Below are 19,968 nucleotides of genomic sequence, written 5' to 3'. Positions count from 1 at the left end.
TAACGGGGCTCGCACAGTGAGCTGACCCTGCGGCCGACTCGGGTTTTACGGGGAGGGGGCTGTAGACTAGACTCACCACTTCCACGGATTTGGTCTTCTTCTTTCGTGGTTTGCTGCCCCCCGGTGCATCCTCCGGCAGATCGTCTCCAAAAGTAAAGTCCTGGAGGTGCACAGGGGACTCGAGCCGTCGGATCTCCTCCATCAGCGCCCCTCCCTGGTGGCTGTCACTATCCTCACCCGGGCCGGCAGAACCGCAGCCAGATGACATAGCCGCTTGTCCTGCAGGGGGCCCACTGCACGGTACCGAACTTTCCTCCTCCATCTGACTCTCAGGCTGAAGCCCCATCAGCCGCCTCTGCTTTTCCTCCTCCATCTCCCGGAACCGCTCATCATTAAGAATTTTTTCTTTAAACGGACCGCTCCTCTCTAGCAGGTAAGCCTTCCTCTCCTCCAAGGCCTGGATGTTAGTCTGGAGCCTGGAAATCTCTGCCAGAATCTGCTCCTTCTTCCTCTTTGGGGCAGAGCTTGCCCTGGCATGGGCGCACCTGAGCTCCTCCCGCAGTCTCCTCACCGTCTTGCTGGCTTCTTCATACTCAGAGAGGTGGCCCAGAGCCCGGGAGGCATAGGTGGAAATAGACTCCCGGGTCCTCAGCATTCCCCAGCCCTCTTCACTGAGGTCAGCCTCACCTCTCTGAGCACTCAGCTTTCCTGCGGTATCCATCTTTCCCGAGGTACCCAGCTTTCCCGAGGTATCCATCTTTTCTGAGATCTTGCTGCTTTTTGAAGCCTTAGCTGGCCTGGGGGTACTTGGAGCAGCATTGCTGCTGTTCCTTGCAGATCTTCTTACCCCCAAGGCTTCCGCAGCGCTGGCCGGTTCCTGGCTACCCCTGCCTCCCGCCGGCCTAGACCGGGAAGCAGGAGCCTGGGACTTGCTGCCCTGGCTCATGCCTGGAAACCCACTCCCTCCCTGGGAGAGGAGAGAGCAGGCCCCAGGTGGAGGTGGTTTTCCCTGGAGCTCAGGAGCAGCAGCAGCACACAGCCTCTCACAGCAACAGAGAGTTAACGAGCTGACGAGCAACACCAGAGATGCACTCACTATCTGCTGCTGGTGCAGTCACTGTGTACATACATGACATTACTTATCCTGTACTGATCCTGAGTTACATCCTGTATTATACCCCAGAGCTGCACTCACTATTCTGCTGGTGGTGCAGTCACTGTGCACATACATGACATTACTTATCCTGTACTGATCCTGAGTTACATCCTGTATTATACCCCAGAGCTGCACTCACTATTCTGCTGGTGGTGCAGTCACTGTGCACATACATGACATTACTTATCCTGTACTGATCCTGAGTTACATCCTGTATTATACCCCAGAGCTGCACTCACTATTCTGCTGCTGGTGCAGTCACTGTGTACATACATGACATTACTTATCCTGTACTGATCCTGAGTTACATCCTGTATTATACCCCAGAGCTGCACTCACTATTCTGCTGGTGGTGCAGTCACTGTGCACATACATGACATTACTTATCCTGTACTGATCCTGAGTTACATCCTGTATTATACCCCAGAGATGCACTCACTATTCTGCTGCTGGTGCAGTCACTGTGTACATACATGACATTACTTATCCTGTACTGATCCTGAGTTACATCCTGTATTACACTCCAGAGCTGCACTCACTATTCTGCTGCTGGTGCAGTCACTGTGCACATACATGACATTACTTATCCTGTACTGATCCTGAGTTACATCCTGTATTATACCCCAGAGCTGCACTCACTATTCTGCTGCTGGTACAGTCACTGTGAACATACATGACATTACTTATCCTGTACTAATCCTGAGTTACATCCTGTATTATACTCCAGAGCTGCACTCACTATTCTGCTGCTGGTGCAGTCACTGTGTACATACATGACATTACTTATCCTGTACTGATCCTGAGTTACATCCTGTATTATACCCCAGAGCTGCACTCACTATTCTGCTGCTGGTGCAGTCACTGTGTACATACATGACATTACTTATCCTGTACTGATCCTGAGTTACATCCTGTATTATACCCCAGAGCTGCACTCACTATTCTGCTGCTGGTGCAGTCACTGTGTACATACATGACATTCCTTATCCTGGGACTTTAGCTGTGACAATATGGTCCGTGTTGCAATAATTAAACATTTTTCACTGTTTACTTTGCTGGCGATAGAGATTTTTGGCTGAATCACTCAGCGTTTGGACGGCAGCGCTCAGCGGCTCCGGCACAGTGGACCCCATCACAGCCTGGAAGACGCATGTCCCCCCTTCCCCCCATAGCATGTGTAGACACAGAGCTCCAGGGCGCCATCTGCTGCTGGATCAGGGTCTTACACTGCATCTATTGTATTGGTGGGAGCTTTGTGCTTCTGATACAGAACTCCACATCCCTGGAATACTCAGAGATTATTAAAGGGGGTTTCCAGGATCAGATTTATGGGAGTTTTCATGTCTGGCACCCTCACAATCAGGCAGGATTTAGTGCTGTGACCTCTTGCTTGTTATGCACAGCGCCTCTGGTTGTATACTGCCTGTGATAGGTATTGCAGATTCTCACATATATATGAATATGACTGAGCTGCACAGACCCTAAGGATGTGGCCTCTGAGGTCCTTGGGTAACAGAGCTCCCTTGGACTTGATAACTGCAGCCCCTAGGGGGAGCACAGGAGCTTTTATCAGTATTATTACCGATTTGAATATATACAGTATACATTCCCCTCCTGAGCTCCCCCTAGTGGTGGCTACAGGATGGATGAAGTTTCACAATCTAATACTATTGAAGGGATCTATCAGCAGCTGTGACTGTGTAGACTGCAATCATATGTTGTTAGTAGCAACAGGGCTGTTATATATGGATTTATATTCCAGGATTGTAGCATATCCAAGTGCAACAGGGGACGGTGTCCTCACACTGCTGTGCTCTTTGCTTATTGTGCCTGGAGAGATGTATAATCAGACCTTTTTGTATGTTGTTAGTAGCAGCAGGACTGTGATATATAGATTTATGTTCCAGGATTGTAGCTTCTCCAAGTGCACTGGGGGCATGTCCTCACACTGCTGTGCTCTGTGCAGCTAGTGTTAGGTATTTTCTCTGTAAGTATAACCTTGTCAGATGGCAGACATCCCCTTTAAGCAGTGACATGTCGCACTCTGCTACATCTATAGTACTTTTATACATTGTATATTCCTGCCATCCTCGATCCCAGTCACCATAGGGGTTGTCGGGCTGCAGGTTTGGGCTGGCGCCTACCTGGGGTCAACAAGAGGTCATATGGCCGCGGCGGCGCTGACCGGGACGAGCGGCATCTCACTATGATGCATTCTGGACGCTCTGCAGGTCATACGTCAGATAACCCTTCATTATTAGCGACATTACAGGATAAGTACAGCGACATTTGTAGATCTCCAGGCGCGGAGAGGCGCATACATACTGCCGCTAATAAGCCCCTGTAGTAGGCTCTGGTATCACGTCCCCGGCCTGGCTAATAGCAGACATGTAATTAGCCAAAATCCCGCTAATTACAGCAATCAACGAGGGGGAAGCGGTGGCCGCCATTATACGTAAAAGGGGAAAACCATCTCCAATGGACATTCACTGAGGACAGAGATTTATCTGGTCGCCGCTATGTACACGGATGTCTGCCGAAATATCATCTCATCTGGAATAGAAAGGGAGCCAATGAATTAACACCTTCTCCGGTAAGTAGGGAACATGGATGATCGTAACGAAATGGAGGGAACATGGATGATCATAAAAATGGTCTAAGAAATTGTAACCTCTATTTGTATAATTTATATAATTGGATCTCCTGGGCCCTCACCTACCATGGGCCAATACTTTTGGCATCTTACAGAGCGACCTTTACCCCCTACAGCTTTACCTCTGATTCCTATCTGCCCATAAACCCAGTGGTGACCCCCATTGATAGGAGCGAAGTGACTGCTCTGCAGCTCAACCCATTTGAAGAGGCTCATTGCCTGTGTTCTGTCCTGTCATGAGATTTGTTACAATGTTGCACTTTTGTGCATGAGGGTGAAGACACACGTGGCGTTTTTAGGCCTTTTTTGGGCCGTTTTTAGTTGTTTGTTTTTATTGTTTGCATGAAGAAAGTTATACAATATACTTTCTGTATCAATTCCTCACAGTTTTCTAGATCTCTGCTTACAGAAATCTGGCCATGGTCACACAGGTGCACGGCTCGTTATAGAATGTAATCAGGGCCGTGTGTTATAGCCGTGCACCTGTGTGATATAACGAGCCATGCACCTGTGTGATATAACGAGCCATGCACCTGTGTGATATAGCGAGCCGTGCACCTGTGTGATATAGCGAGCCGTGCACCTGTGTGATATAACAAGCCGTGCACCTGTGTGATATAACGAGCCGTGCACCTGTGTGATATAACGAGCCGTGCACCTGTGTGACCATGGTCAGATTTCTGTCCACAGGAAAGAAACATAGAATGACAGCAAGCAGAGATCTAGTAAACCGTGAGGAACTGATACAGAAAGTATATTGGAAAATTGTATCACTTTTTTCACAGAAACAATAACATTAAATTCCCGTAATGGGAATACCGCTTTAAGTTATCCGTTGTAGCAAACTTTAACATGACTTTGTGTCATTGCTTTCAGTGGTGTTTATTGTGAGACATTGTAACGTGTCTGTACATCCCATAGAGATGCAGCAGAGGATCGCAACAATGTACCGCTTTCAGGGGCTGGGTAACACTGCCCTGTGGCCTGGGCTGTAGGAATATTATATCACGTTTTTGGCCCCTTTTTAAGCAGTCTGTAAAATAAGCGCATGCATTTTTTGAAAACGAATCCATGCGGTTTTTGACGGACTGCTTAAAAACGGGCCACAAACGCGTTCAAAACGCCACGTGTGCCGTCACCCTTACAGGTCTGGAGTCACTTCCTACATCTGGTACTAGAAGCTTCTTTTAATCTATTAATCTGAGGTTTCAGGACTTTTGTAGGACCTTCAAAGGTCCTGAAATGGCTCTTGTATACATGTGTTTTGAGAGCAGGAACAAATGTACCAGGTCCTTCTAATTATAAAATTTGCTAGTGAGAAGAAGAAAGACCAAATGTAGAGGCTAAAATGAGTAGAAAACGTTTGAGTCAAGTAGCCTATACTACGGCTAGAGATGAACGGATTAACGTCTGAAGAGTCAATCTGGCAAATGGACACCCCTAACAACTAGCCATGACCAGCGGGACACCCCTGAACCCGAATCCCAAACCTAAACAGGAACATCAGGTCTTACAGCTCTGTCTGTACCATAGATGTGGCTCTCCAGACACTATAACTACTACTCTGCCCAACATGCCAGGAGTAGTAGTTTTGCAAAGTTCGACCCTTCGAAGTGGAGAGTTGCAGCTTTGAGATGTTCAGAAGTTTTCCAAAGCTTCCTCGCTGCATCCTGGAGACCCGCGCCCGATCGGCATCTTATTCTCTTCTCCTGCAGGAGGGATGTGCTCCAGATTAGTTCCTTCTTATATATTCAGAAACAAAGATAATAACTTATCAATGGAGAAGAGAACCAGCACTATCCGCCCAGGGAGGGGACGTCCCGCAGACTGACACTGCAGCTCCCGCTTCTGTCTGTGTTCTCCTTAACCCAATGTTTAATATGTGAAAAGATGGCAATGTGGTCTCACGTGGGAGCGTCTTCCCCACAGGCCGCGCTCCTGCCAGCGCTCGCATTCATTATGGATGCAGATTCCGCTTTCATCTTTTTTGGCCGCATTTAAATAAACGTTGACAATAATAATAATAACTTCCAAGCGCGAACATGGAAACATGGCTGGTGGCTGATGAAAAGCATTGGATGCCTCCCCATCGCTCCGGACCAGCTGGATCGCTGGCGAGAGCCCAAAGTATGGCACAGCTTGGCAGAACGCAGAGACCCGGGAATGTGCGGAGAGGGGCAGCGCTTTCTGCTGGTACACAGCACCATCTGTGGCCATGCACAACAACAGGGGCTGCTACATAGTGCAGTACAGTATGGGATGGGCACCTCCAGTAGGGGGCAGTAATGAGGCAGTGCATGTTCCTCCTGCATCAGAACTCATGTAGCAGAAAAAGTAGCAAAAACTAAATTTGCCACCATCCAATGTGACATAACTTGCATAATAGTTGACTCTGTTTGACCACGATGCGGCCGTGGCATGGCCAGGTTTTGGTCAGCCACACTTATGATAAAAATGGCCGCATCAAATTAAGAGATTTTGCCCATAAGTCACTACAACATTATCAACATGACACAGTCACTAAATAATAATTTTGTATCGATTTTCCTCCAAAATTGTTTCAATGTATGCGGCTGACAGCATCCCTCGCGATCCACGAATGCAACGAATATTTACACCTTTTACCATTGCAGGGTGCTCCCTGAGAAGATTATGTGTGGGTGTCCAGAAGCCTCCTGACCAGTCCTGTCCTGGATATAGGTGCCCAGAAGAGGACATGTTATGAGTAAACGTGGAGAACAATGGAAATAGTTACATGGTTAATATGGTTGAAACCAAGAAAGAAAAGGGGAGGAGTGTGAGAGAAACCATTCTATATAATAACATAACCATCAATGTTATTTTGATGTAAACTAAACATCTAGACCCTGTGTGTAGCTCTCTGCTCTCTCTGCTGCGCTCTACCCCTGAGCTCAGCTACTGTACAGATTCTCAGTTCTTAGTTCAGTAAAGTAGCCTTGTGCCTCCTCCACAGATTAAACCTTGTTTTCTCCAGACAGATACAGCGCTCCTCATCTTTTAATGTAACTTAACCTGGAAATAACACATCCAATGTGAACAAAGCCTAAGCCTGGTGCCAAACATTGCTAATGACATCTCAACATCGAAGCTGCCGGATGGTATGAAGAACCCAATAGCCAAACCTGGACTGTTCTGCTGTGCAGGACACATCATGAAAAGTTACAATAATGCATCATATTGTGTAATTTTTATAAACTATAACAGTGCAGGCATATTCCGGCTGTAACTGCAATAGCTGGAGACCACTTGATGTTTGTGGGAGACGACTATGTGGGGGAGAGTGATGTAATGTTGTGAATGTGCCCTGTCTATTATCTCATGGGTGAATGCCTGCACCCTGAGTACTTGTAGCCCAGTTATTATGCAGTCACAGTTATCTAAGGCACCTACTCCCATGGGAAGGTGCCTGAGCAAGTCCTACATTCTAGTATAAAGTTTGCATTATGTACTTTTGATGTCTTCTAGTTTATTACATTATTCCTGAGCCTCATGTCCTAACCTGTAGCTCATTTATCTCCACTATCTAATGCTGAATGCCCTGATCTTGGCCACTGACCATTTCTCTGCTTGGTGCCAGGTTTCGGGGTCAACTGCCACTAAACAGAAACCTTTCCTAGAACTTACAACATGGTGGCCCCTTGCAGTATAGTTGGACACTCTATAAGCTGGAGATCATGTACATAATTATTCCTTATAGTTATATAGCGCACACAGATGACGCAGCGCTGCACAGAGCTACCAGATCAGTCCCTGTCCCCAGTGAGGCCCACAATCTAATCAACCTACCAGTATGTTTTGGAGTGTGGGAGGAAACCGGAGGACTCGGAGGAAATCCACACAAATATGGAGAGAACATACTAACTCTTTGCAGATGTTGACCTGGATGGGACTTGAACCTAGGACCCCAGCGCTGCAAGGCTGTAGTGCTAACCACTGAGTCACCGTGCTGCAAGGCTGTAGTTCTAACCACTGAGCCACCGTGCTGCACACCTTATGAGTAGCCCTAAACCAAAACTGTTCAGTAACATAATGCATTCCCATCTGGAGTGTAGTAAATGTTGTTACAATTTTGCATCTGTACCATATCCCTCGTTCCTACTGCCTAACATCCCCAATGTAGCCGTATCCCAGATTGGCGGCAGCCGCTCTCCTCCATCTGATGCCGTATCACACATCACACCTGCAGGGGGCGCCCCGTGAACATGACCTCTTCCATTATACACAGCATAGTCTTCTCTCTTGGCGTGAAATTTGGGGATGATACTTGGATCAATTAGGGAAACATATCTGAGAAACAATGGAAACATAAGATTGTGCTTAATGAGGCTCCGCGATGATTAAGTTGCGCCATTACGGAGCCGGAGTGTGATTAACTCACAAAGTGTCGCTCCGCCGCATTGTGATGCTGAGAGCATCTAATAAATCCCATTAGAGATGATTAATCGCTTCCTCCACTCATTTATTAAGATCAATAGTCATCCCCATCCTCGCATGCCAGGCACCCGCTATGGTAATGTATGGTAACAATTAACGTTTACCTATATATGGTATAGACTCCCATTTATATCTATTAAAGCCAAGGCTTATGGGTTCCTCCATGAGAAGCTCAGTCCTGTTCTATTACGTAAAGCACCAGCGATCCAGAACCATAGACGTCAGCAGTCTCCCAAGTAGACAATACACCAACGCTTTGACGTTATAGAAGTGCTGATCAACATGTGCCGAGATCAAGGTGGTGGACACAAGGGTTTGGAGGATCCAGAATCATCTACAGAACCATCTACAAGAAGTGTAGGAGAGGAGTCATGGCTTGCTGTCACACCCCGTGTCCGCCTGCGGCTCCTTAGGTCAACCAGATAGTTATCTTGTTCCCAACTCTTCAACAACATATGAATAAGACCCTAACGGACACCAAAGTGAGTTGTCTTCTCCTGAGCCTCTGGGTACAGCACTGGTTTAGAGCCTGGGGTCACTGGAGGACCGTATCATACTCTAATGGGCAGATCCACCGCTAGTCATGGCCACAGAGGGTTTCAAGTCCCCGTGGACAATCATATAAAATTATTAGTGATGTCCTCCCTCTATGAACCACTAAAAATAAGCCTCTACTCGCCTCCAAATCACCTAGTTTCCTGCCACACCTCTTGGGTCCAGTATTGGGTTAGAGTCTGGACCCGGTGGAGGGCCTTAAGTACACTAATGGATCGGTCCATGACCAGTCATGACCACAGATTGTTTAAAGCTTCTGAGGACCACAAGATAAAATTATTCTTTATGTACAATCTCCATCAACCCCTAAAAATAGGACCTTAGTAGCCTACAAATTGTATAGTCTTCTGCTGTACCTCTGGGGTTCAGTATTGGGCTAGTGCAGTGAGGGCGATACTTTTAGAGATCGAGTGCCCAAAATGAGACGCAAAAACCACTAGCTTTTCCCAAAGTGCCAACACGGCAATTTAGGCAGTAACAAACTTATTGCTACCAGAATCTTTGAGCTCCATACTGACAGCTTTTCACTCTTTGGACAGGACCACGCAGCACAGGATGGGTCACTTTAATATAGCAGGGCACTACCTGGACTACCCAAGACTGCAGGAAGATGCCATGTCTGGCAAACTCTGTGCCTGGGAGACAGCCCGTGTGCCCACAGAGATGCCTCCGATGCATCTCTGGTACCAGTGCCATAGGTTCGCCACCACTGGGCTAGAGGCTCACTAGAGGATCTTCTGGTACTGTGGTGGGTCAGTCTGACACTGGTCATGTCTATACATAAGTGTTTGATACAAATAACTCTAAGGACCTCTTTAATTTTGGACATTAGTAAATGTTCTACATCAGAGACTTGCATCAGCTGAAAGCTCCTGTCAATGTGTAATCCACAAGACACCTACGTCTTCTTCCCCGGATCATCTCCCTGTCCACCAATGATCATAGTTCTGTCTTCTTCCCCTGATCATCTCCCTGTCCACCAATGATCATAGTTCTGTCTTCTTCCCCGGATCATCTCCCTGTCCACCAATGATCATAGTTCTGTCTTCTTCCCCTGATCATGTCCCTGTCCACCAATGATCATAGTTCTGTATTATTAAGGGATCATTGATCTATTATAAGAAGAACCCATCACATGTCTGGTCTTTGGGACCCTGCACCTTTTACATCTCACCGTCTCCATTCTGCTATCATCCTAATTTAAGACCCAATAATAGGTTCTTACTTGTCAAAGTGATATGACAGAGCAATGTGATAGCGATGTTATAGAAATGGGGGTGCTGGTAGTATGTGATGGGGAGGGGGGGCTATAATGTCTGGGACCTCCAGAAAGCTGAGAACAAACTTTTCAACAAACTTTGTATCAATCAGAAATAAAAGCCCAAGTAAGAAGCTTTGTAATAAATGCGAGAAAATGACTCTTCCTCCACTTATCAGGATCTTTTCCTTCTCCCCCCACTTAACCCTAAACCGTTGCTGTGAAATCTTTGCTGGATTCATCTTTCCAGACCGCATGGACATTAACCACAGGGCAAGAAAAGAAACATAACTGTCCCAAACAAAGCTGCGATTTCATTTTGACCTATTGATGATACACTGTATATTTGGACACAATGGGGCTATTTCCGTTTTGCCCTGAATTGCCTGGGGATTTTGGCGCACATGCACCAGGAAGAAGAAGGTGAACTCCGGCGGATCTGAGCGCAGCAGCGACACATGCTGGACACACAATGTTAGTGAATCGCGCCAGACCCGAATCCTCGTCGGACAACGCACCGCAGGATGGCGACAGGACTGGGCAAGTAAATCTGCCCCATTGTCCCCATGTAAACACAGAGCTGATAGCAGTTGGTTCTGTGTCCATTTTCCTGTGGATTGAAGCAGTGACGACAGCTGATGATAAGTGAATGGGATCCATAACTTCATGGAGCAAACTGCTATCCCCTGTCATGTGTAATAGATGGGTCTGCACATATGGGAACCCCCATTACCTGTGGATCGGGGTGCAATGGGTTTGTCTGCTTCCTCTGATACCACATCATACAGTGATAATGTAGACCCTCTACCCATCAGCCTTTATATTACCTCCATATAAGCTGAACCTTCCCTGAGGCTACAAATGTTCATGTAATGTAAGTCTCCGTCTCCTTGGATGACAACTCATCTCCGTGTCCTCATTACTGCTCCGTCCCTTCACTTATAATGAGGTTGGACGGGTCCTGACAGGAGCTTCTGCTCCATGAAAACCTAAGGCTTCAGGGTGACCATCGCCCCCTGCACCCTGTGCTTCCTCCATATCTAATGTTTGATTGACTTTTAGGGTGATTCCAGGTAATTATCTTCTCTCAGGATCTTTGCTTTGGGTTGAAGGGTGAACATTTATATCCGGAGCTAAATCTGATACTCATGTCTTCGGATTTATCTGTCCACTGATTTGATACATATTGAGAACATATATGACTGCGAAAAAACCCAGCATGAGCCCTAAAATGTGCCGACTCAGCAAAACCGCAGGTGACAGCACATGGAGAGGGAGAGGGCGCCCATCACTATCAGCTCTGTCTATTCTAACGTTTTTACATTTACTGTCACAATCATCATCTTACTACTTTTACTTTCACAGATTCTGACAAAAATAAAAGTGGAAAAGATCTGCTGTATATTACTAAGAATAATGCAAAGAAGAAGGAAAGTTCTGAAGTTATCAATTCCACTGATATCAAGTTGTAAAGAGTTACAGGAAGTATTAGGAAAAGTTTTACCTAGAGAGAAAAACATCTAAAAGCATGAAATTTTCTGCAAATCATAAATGTTTAATTAATTCAAAAATAAAGAATAAAAGTTTAACTGGCCCTATAATACTGCCCCCCTATGTACAAGAATATAACTACTATAATACTGCCCCCCTATGTACAAGAATATAACTACTATAATACTGCCCCCTATGTACAAGAATATAACTACTATAATACTGCCCCCTATGTACAAGAATATAACTACTATAATACTGCCCCCTATGTACAAGAATATAACTACTATAATACTGCCCCCTATGTACAGGAATATAACTACTATAATACTGCCCCCTATGTACAAGAATATAACTACTATAATACTGCCCCCTATGTACAGGAATATAACTACTATAATACTGCCCCCTATGTACAGGAATATAACTACTATAATACTGCCCCTATGTACAGGAATATAACTACTATAATACTGCCCCCTATGTGCAAGAATATAACTACTATAATACTGCCCCCTATGTACAAGAATATAACTACTATAATACTGCCCCCTATGTACAGGAATATAACTACTATAATACTGCCCCCTATGTACAGGAATATAACTACTATAATACTGCCCCTATGTACAAGAATATAACTACTATAATACTGCCCCCTATGTACAGGAATATAACTACTATAATACTGCCCCCTATGTACAGGAATATAACTACTATAATACTGCCCCTATGTACAAGAATGTAACTACTATAATACTGCCCCCTATGTACAGGAATATAACTACTATAATACTGCCCCCTATGTACAGGAATATAACTACTATAATACTGCCTCCTATGTACAAGAATATAACCACTATAATACTGCCTCCTATGTACAATAATATAACTACTATAATACTGCCCCCTATGTACAAGAATATAACTACTATAATACTGCCCCCTATGTACAGAAATATAACTACTATAATACTGCCCCTATGTACAAGAATATAACTACTATAATACTGCCCCCTATGTACAAGAATATAACCACTATAATACTGCCCCCTATGTACAGAAATATAACTACTATAATACTGCCCCCCTATGTACAGGAATATAACCACTATAATACTGCCTCCTATGTACAAGAATATAACTAGTATAATACTGCTCCCTATGTACAAGAATATAACTACTATAATACTGCCCCCTATGTACAGAAATATAACTACTATAATACTGCCCCCTATGTACAAGAATATAACTACTATAATACTGCCCCCTATGTACAGAAATATAACTACTATAATACTGCCCCTATGTACAAGAATATAACTACTATAATACTGCCCCCTATGTACAAGAATATAACCACTATAATACTGCTCCCTATGTACAAGAATATAACTACTATAATACTGCCCCCTATGTACAAGAATATAACTACTATAATACTGCCCCCTATGTACAGAAATATAACTACTATAATACTGCCCCCCTATGTACAGGAATATAACCACTATAATACTGCCTCCTATGTACAAGAATATAACTACTATAATACTGCTCCCTATGTACAAGAATATAACTACTATAATACTGCCCCCTATGTACAGAAATATAACTACTATAATACTGCCCCCCTATGTACAAGAATATAACTACTATAATACTGCCCCCCTATGTACAGGAATATAACTACTATAATACTGCCCCCTATGTACAGGAATATAACTACTATAATACTGCCCCCTGTGTACATGAATATAACTACTATAATACTGCACCCTATGTACAAGAATATAACTACTATAATACTGCCCCCTATGTACAAGAATATATCTACTATAATACTGCCCCCTATGTACAAGAATATAACTACTATAATACTGCCCCCTATGTACAAGAATATATCTACTATAATACTGCCCCTATGTACAAGAATATAACTACTATAATACTGCCCCCTATGTACAAGAATATAACTACTATAATACTGCCCCCTATATACAAGAATATAACTACTATAATACTGCCCCCTATGTACAAAAATATAACTACTATAATACTGCCTCCTATGTACAGGAATATAACTACTATAATACTGCCCCCTATGTACAAGAATATAACTACTATAATACTGCCCCCTATGTACAAAATATAACTACTATAATACTGCCTCCTATGTACAGGAATATAACTACTATAATACTGCCCCCTATGTACAAGAATATAACTACTATAATACTGCCCCCTATGTACAGGAATATAACTACTATAATACTGCCCCCTATGTACAGGAATATAACTACTATAATACTGCCCACTATGTACAGGAATATAACTACTATAATACTGCCCCCTATGTACAAGAATATAACTACTATAATACTGCCCCCTATGTACAAGAATATAACTACTATAATACTGCCCTCTATGTACAAGAATATAACTACTATAATACTGCCCCCTATGTACAAGAATATAACTACTATAATACTGCCCCCTATGTACAAGAATATAACTACTACAATACTACCCCCTATGTACAGGAATATAACTACTATAATACTGCCCCCTATGTACAGGAATATAACTACTGTAATACTGCCCCCTATGTACAAGAATATAACTACTATAATACTGCCCCCTATGTACAGGAATATAACTACTATAATACTGCCCCCTATGTACAGGGATATAACTACTATAATACTGCCCCCTATGTACAAGAATATAACTACTATAATACTGCCCCCTATGTACAAGAATATAACTACTTTAATACTGCCCCTATGTACAAGAATATAACTACTATAATACTGCCTCCTATGTACAAGAATATAACTACTATAATACTGCCCCCTATGTACAAGAATATAACTACTATAATACTGCCCCCTATGTACAAGAATATAACTACTATAATACTGCCCCCTATGTACAAGAATATAACTACTGTAATACTGCCCTCTATGTACAAGAATTTAACTACTATAATACTGCCCCCTATGTACAAGAATATAACTACTATAATACTGCCCTCTACGTACAAGAATATAACTACTATAATACTGCCCCCTATGTACAAGAAAATAACTACTATAATACTGCCCCCTATGTACAAGAATATAACTACTACAATACTACCCCTATGTACAGGAATATAACTACTATAATACTGCCCCCTATGTACAGGAATATAACTACTGTAATACTGCCCCCTATGTACAAGAATATAACTACTATAATACTGCCCCCTATGTACAGGAATATAACTACTATAATACTGCCCCCTATGTACAGGGATATAACTACTATAATACTGCCCCCTATGTACAAGAATATAACTACTATAATACTGCCCCCTATGTACAAGAATATAACTACTATAATACTGCCTCCTATGTACAAGAATATAACTACTATAATACTGCCCCCTATGTACAAGAATATAACTACTATAATACTGCCCCTATGTACAAGAATATAACTACTATAATACTGCCCCCTATGTACAAGAATATAACTACTATAATACTGCCCCCTATGTACAAGAATATATCTACTATAATACTGCCCCCTATGTACAAGAATATAACTAATATAATACTGCCCCCTATGTACAGGAATATAACTACTATAATACTGCCCCCTATGTACAAGAATATAACTACTATAATACTGCCCCCTAAGTACAAGTATATACCTACTATAATACTGCCCCCTATGTACAGGAATATAACTACTATAATACTGCCCCCTATGTACAAGAATATAACTACTATAATTCTGCCCCCTATGTACAAGAATATAACTACTATAATACTGCCCCCTATGTACAGGAATATAACTACTATAATACTGTCCCCTATGTACAAGAATATAACTACTATAATACTGCCCCCTATGTACAAGAATATAACTACTATAATACTTCTCCCTATGTACAGGAATATAACTACTATATAACTGCCCCTATGTACAAGAATATAACTACTATAATACTGCCCCCTATGTACAAGAATATAACTACTATAATACTGCCCCCTATGTACAAGAATATATCTACTATAATACTGCCCCCTATGTACAAGAATATAACTACTATAATACTGCCCCCTATGTACAGGAATTTAACTACTATAATACTGCCCCCTATGTACAAGAATATAACTACTATAATACTGCCCCCTATGTACAAGTATATACCTACTATAATACTGCCCCTATGTACAAGAATATAACTACTATAATACTCCCCCTATGTACAGGAATATAACTACTATAATACTGCCCCCTATGTACAAGAATATAACTACTATAATACTGCCCCCTATGTACAGGAATATAACTACTATAATACTGTCCTCTATGTACAAGAATATAACTACTATAATACTGCCCCCTATGTACAAGAATATAACTACTATAATACTTCTCCCTATGTACAGGAATATAACTACTATAATACTGCCTCCTATGTACAAGAATATAACTACTATAATACTGCCCCTTATGTACCAGAATATAACTACTATAATACTGCCTCCTATTTACAAGAATATAACTACTATAATACTGCCCCTATGTACAAGAATATAACTACTATAATACTGCCTCCTATGTACAAGAATATAACTACTATAATACTGTCCCTATGTACAAGAATATAACTACTATAATACTGCCCCCTATGTACAAGAATATAACTACTATAATACTGTCCCCTATGTGCAAAAATATAACTACTACAATACTTCTCCCTATGTACAGGAATATAACTACTATAATACTGCCCCTTATGTACACGAATATAACTACTATAATACTGCCCCTATGTACAAGAATATAACTACTATAATACTGCCTCCTATGTACAAGAATATAACTACTATAATACTGTCCCCTATGTACAAGAATATAACTACTATAATACTGCCCCCTATGTAAAATAATTTAACTACTATAATACTGCCCCCTATGTACAAGAATATAACTACTATAACACTGCCCCTTATGTACCAGAATATAACTACTATAATACTGCCCCTTATGTACCAGAATATAACTACTATAATACTGCCCCCTATAGACAAGAATATAACTACTATAATACTGCCCCTATGTATAGGCATATAACTACTATAATACTGCCCTCTATGTACAAGAATATAACTACTATATTATTGCCACCTATGTACAGGAATATAACTACTATAATACTGCCCCCTATGTACAGGAATATAACTACTATAATACTGCCCCCTATGTACCAGAATATAACTACTTTAATACTGCCCCTATGTACAAGAATATACCTACTATAATACTGCCCCCTATGTACAGGAATATAACTACTATAATACTGCCCCCTATGTACAAGAATATAACTACTATAATACTGCCCCTATGTACAAGAATATAACTACTATAATACTGCCCCCTATGTACAGGAATATAACTATTATAATACTGCTCCCTATGTACAAAAATATAACTACTATAACACTGCCCCCTATGTACAAGAATATAACTACTATAACACTGCCCCCTATGTACAAGAATATAACTACTATAATACTGCCCCCTATGTACTAGAATATAACTACTATAATCCTGCCCCCTATGTACAAGAATATAACTACTATAATACTGCCCCCTATGTACAAGAATATAACTACTATAATACTGCCCCCTATGTACAGGAATATAACTACTATAAATACTGCCCCCTATGTACAAGAATATAACTACTATAATACTACCCCCTATGTACAGGAATATAACTACTATAACACTGCCCCCTATGTACAAGAATATAACTACTATAATACTGCCCCCTATGTACAAGAATATAACTACTATAATACTGCCCCCTATGTACAAGAATATAACTACTATAATACTGCCCCCTATGTACAGGAATATAACTACTATAATACTGCCCCCTATGTACAGGAATATAACTACTATAATACTGCCCCCTATGTACAGGAATATAACTACTATAATACTGCCCCCTATGTACAAGAATATAACTACTATAATACTGCCCCCTATGTACAGGAATATAACTACTATAATACTGCCCCCTATGTACAAGAATATAACTACTATAATACTGCCCCCTATGTACAAGAATATAACTACTATAACACTGTCTCCTATGTACAGGAATATAACTACTATAATACTGCCCCCTATGTACAGGAATATAACTACTATAATACTGCCCCCTATGTACAAGAATATAACTACTATAATACTGCCCCCTATGTACAAGAATATAACTACTATAATACTGCCCCCTATGTACAGGAATATAACTACTATAATACTGCCCCCTATGTACAGGAATATAACTACTATAATACTGCCCCCTATGTACAAGAATATAACTACTATAACACTGTCTCCTATGTACAGGAATATAACTACTATAATACTGCCCCCTATGTACAGGAATATAACTACTATAATACTGCCCCCTATGTACAAGAATATAACTACTATAACACTGTCTCCTATGTACAGGAATATAACTACTATAATACCTATGATACATTGTTGCGGGGGGCTCACTCCTCCATCATCTCCTTAGTGTTAGTGACAGCAGCGAGTGTTTAGTGCACACATAGTGACGCTTACACCTCGTATCACCCGGCCTGATGGAGGATGACAGATGCAATGATACATTTTGATAAATTGGCCTCAGACCGTGATGTGACAGACTGTGTGTGGCAGATGTCACGGCCGCTAATGAAACATTAGTCTGTGTGTTACCGCGGCCACATATGATGCTCTGTTCTTGTACGAGGACCTGATGGGACGGCAATGAATGACTCAGTCTATTCCGGTTTGTGGCGCCTGGATAATAATAGATGTGTCTCGTATCCTTAGAAAAAGGCAGAAACCATCAGCAAGTAGGAAGATTAAGGTTTGGGTGGGATGCTCGACCCCCTGTGCATAGTTTGGTAATGGTGGCAGCTGGCCCAGGAGGTACAGGAGCCACCAATATAGAACATCAGAGGTTTAGGCAGAGAACAGTCAGAAACAACCCAAGGTCAGAGGGAGATTAGACAGAGTCCTGGTATAAGTAGAGGTCAAAGCAGGCAGAGATCAGACAGAGTCCTACTATAACCAGAGGTCAGGGCAGGTGGATATCAGACAGAATCCTGGTATATCAAAAGGTCAGGGCAGGCGGAGATCAGACACAGTCTCAGTATAACCAAAGGTCAGGGCAAGAGAAGATTAGACACAGTCCTGGTCATCCAAAGGTCAGGGAAATTGGAGATCAGAAAGAGTCCTAGTACAACCAAAGGTCAGGGCAGGCTAAGATCAAACAGAGTCCTGTAATAACCAAAGGTCAGAGCAGGCGCAGATCAGACAGATTCCTGGTATAACCAAAGGTCAGGGCAGGAGAAGATCAGACAGAGTCCTGGAATAAGCAAAGGTCAGGGCAGGTGGAGATCAGACAGAGTCCTGGTATAAGCAAAGGTCAGGGCAGCTGGAGATCAGACAGAGTCCTGGAATAAGCAAAGGTCAGGGCAGGTGGAGATTAGACAGAGTCCTGGAATAAGCAAAGGTCAGGGCAGGTGGAGATCAGACAGAGTCCTGGAATAACTATAGATCTTGGGCAATATATTCCATTATTGCACTTATAATGATCCAACTCCACATTGAAAAGTATTTACATAACAAATTAATATAACAAGTTGCTTCTGCAAATACATCACAGAATGACACTATTAGACACTATTCCCCGGTGGCTCTTACAGCTGAGGAGAGATTTGCCTCATGACACTGCCATGTCTCTATGTACAAGATGTCTCCTCCACTCATCCAAAAGCACAAGAAAATCCATCACCCGTATGCTCAAAACTGCATGAATAAAAAACAGAAGTTCTGTGGAGTGATGACACAAAACCCGAATATGTTGGACCTCTGGATTAGTGTTTTACCTGGAGGAGGGAGGTTGAAGCAGCGGCTGAGAAGGTCCTGCTGCCTACAGGGAGTCCTGGTGATGGCTCGATGATGCTCAGGTGCTTGAAACCTGGAGTGGGGTGGGCAGCATGGACATCATCAAGTATTGAAACATTTGAGGAAGCCAAAGCTTGAACATCATTGAACCTTCCAGCAGGACAACAATCTCTCAAAGTTCTCCAAGACTGGTTGAAGAAGAAGTCCTGGTACAAGGATACCAGGGTTTGCTTTGTCTCATGTCTTGCCTACAGTTTGTTTTTGGTACTGCAGCTCAAATCTATGGTGCTGATCCAAACCTGGGCCCAAGGACTATTATCCCCCAGCTCCTTGTGCAGCTAAGAGTCAAGAGCCAAGTCCTTACCCTTCAAGCTGCTATAAATCCATCCCCCGCTGCCCCCGCTATCTCCCCCGCCACGTATGAGGAGC

The sequence above is a fragment of the Engystomops pustulosus genome, chromosome 2 (assembly GCF_040894005.1).
Source record: "Engystomops pustulosus chromosome 2, aEngPut4.maternal, whole genome shotgun sequence".
Lineage (NCBI taxonomy): Eukaryota > Metazoa > Chordata > Amphibia > Anura > Leptodactylidae > Engystomops > Engystomops pustulosus.
Note: the sequence above shows the minus strand (reverse complement) of the source record.